Source organism: Megachile rotundata, unplaced genomic scaffold (assembly GCF_050947335.1).
Source record: "Megachile rotundata isolate GNS110a unplaced genomic scaffold, iyMegRotu1 scaffold0522, whole genome shotgun sequence".
NCBI classification, from domain to species: domain Eukaryota; kingdom Metazoa; phylum Arthropoda; class Insecta; order Hymenoptera; family Megachilidae; genus Megachile; species Megachile rotundata.
In genome coordinates, this window is record NW_027473819.1 from 90,001 (window position 1) to 92,500 (window position 2,500).

General features: G+C 44.6%; 1 non-coding gene across 1 annotated transcript; it reads left to right on the forward strand.

Annotated features, from left to right (window-relative positions):
* Window positions 1-1,551: 1,551 nt before the first annotated feature.
* On the forward strand, window positions 1,552-1,706 carry LOC143266399 (5.8S ribosomal RNA). Its single transcript, XR_013041395.1, has one exon. It is a non-coding gene; the product is annotated as a 5.8S ribosomal RNA (ribosomal RNA).
* Window positions 1,707-2,500: the final 794 nt, after the last annotated feature.

The following is a 2,500-nucleotide window of genomic DNA, read 5'->3' on the forward strand; positions in this document are numbered from 1 at the left end:
ATGCGGAGAGATATTACGGTTACGTGTAGGAGGTCGCTTTGGTTCTCATCGTCGATACTCCCGTCCGTATTTCGTATCCGCCGACGCGTTTCGTACGAACAAGCGCTAACGTTAAATAAAGTTTAAAAAATGAGAGAGCAACGCCGTTTCATGTCGAACGCTGTAAATAGAAAGAACGAAAGTTTACCGACGAAAGAAAATCGAGAGTTTCCTCTCTATCTTCTCGGCTCTTCTTTCCGTAGCGTATAAGAAAGGTTTCGACTCTCCCGGGACGTCGTTTACTTCTTATTAACGGGTACCGCACGATCCTTCGATAAATACAAAAAGTCGTCGTAACAAGAATGTTCAACTTGAACACGAAGGAAAATCCCGAACATTCTCATATAAAAATATATCTATACATAAATGAATCTGTCGCGAATTTTACCGGCAGAAGGTTCGTTATGTAAAAAATGGATCGTATGCATGGTGTACCCGTTCGTTGCGACGTCTGAGTTAAAAGGAGGAGAGAATCGAAATTGTTAAATAGATACGCGCCAGGAAAGCGGAGAGATTTCGGAGAAGTAAGGAAGAGGTGAAGGTTATAAGAATCTCGAAATATTCTTATCGGACTTTCCTTTCTATAATTTTTATTCTTGATTCGTGTTGCGTACTCTCTCGACCCCGTGTGAAAACACGAGAGAGAATATAAAGAAATATTTTGGGACGTTTGGTAACGAAATGCATGGGTTTGCGAAAAAAAATTGTTAAATTTCTTGTTTTTTTTTTTTCGCCCGCTTCGTGAGAGACTCTCATTTTATTTTCTTTCTCTCTATAAATTTTGTCTTTGGACCAAAGGGAACACCCCCTTTTAGCCTCTCTCTATTTCGTGTTAAACGAGAAACGAAATTTAGAGTGTGACACGGAGGCTTTCACGCGGGGGGTGTCCGGGTAACCGATGGAAATCGAACCACGAAACCGCTTCGACGAACGAAGTCGCAACTTCACGAGAGTCCGCCTGCTTACGACGGACGATATGGTAACGTATCGCTTTACGGACCGGCTGAGAAGCGAAAACGATAGCGTAGTCTCCTTCGTTGGTAGACCGATCTGACGCCGGCCATGGAGTGTCCGTATTGAATCTCGCGATACCGCCAAGACGTCCAATATATGTAAGCAGCGAGCAGGAGACTCTGTGTTACGCGCGACAGCGCGTTTCGTATTTTCCACGGTTTTTGAATGACTTTACCACCCGGAACGGACTGAAAACTCGCCGCACGAAGAGAAATGCGTCACAGAGCGTTGTTTCATCGGCGGTTCTGTAGTTTTATACGGTCCTTTACCCGTCCATGGACGTTATCGTGTCGTCTTAATCATCAATCAGCTCGGGTAAATCTGTGAACAGAGCTATGACGGGACGACGTCCGAATACCGATACTCGATCTTGCGCTTGGATTGGAGTTAGTATTCTATGGACAATCGAACGAATTTATAAACCAGGTTAAATAAATCACGTACATACTGGTTTTCAGACGCTGAGTTGTTAAATATGAACAAAAATTTTTATACGATTACCCTGAACGGTGGATCACTTGGCTCGTGGGTCGATGAAGAACGCAGCTAATTGCGCGTCAACGTGTGAACTGCAGGACACATGAACATCGACATTTCGAACGCACATTGCGGTCCACGGATACAATTCCTGGACCACGCCTGGCTGAGGGTCGTTTATATAACTAAAGACTGCTTGCGTTTGCCTTTAGCAGCAAAAGGTTTTCTCTTCATTGTTAAATTTTTTTCGGTACCGCTCGTCGTTCGACTAGATAAAACGAAACTGTTAAACGCCGAAAAGTCGAACGTTTCGGAGCGGGATCCGATGGTCGAACGCGAGAGAGAGAACAACTTGCGAAATTGGCGAAAACGTACGAGCGATGGTTGGACATTTCGTCGGCGTTTGACGCGGAGAATGTTAAATGGAACGTTCGTGTCTCGCCCTCTCTTTGCTAGTGTTCATTTTTTTCACAGGCGACAGAAGAACATTTTCGTATATCTCGCAATTCTTAGTTTTTAGGATCTTCTCGGCGGAATGCGCTTATCTCGGCTTGCGTGAGTCGTGGTTTCTAGTTAAACCCCTAAAAGAGACCATATACGACCGCCCGTGAAAGAGCGCTCCCGAGTCGAAAACACCTAACTACAGAAGGATATTTAGACGAGAGAGAAAATGATTCTTCGCCCTGCGAGAGAATTGTTAGACACCAATTGAAGGAAGCAAGCCGAGAGTAGAGCGTGTTTACGGCGTTTCTCCGCGCTCCCGACGTTGTCTGAAATGATTGTCGAATTTTTTTTTCGACGGTGCGAAAGTTTATACAACGAGGGGAAAAGTTAAAAATAAACGTGCGACGGAAGCTCTTTCACGGTTAAATTATTACGAGATCGTAGCTTCGCCACGTTTTTTTTAACATTTACAAGCGCAGATCGCTTCGTTGTCGTTGATTAGAAGCGGAAGACCGCGCGATCCCAA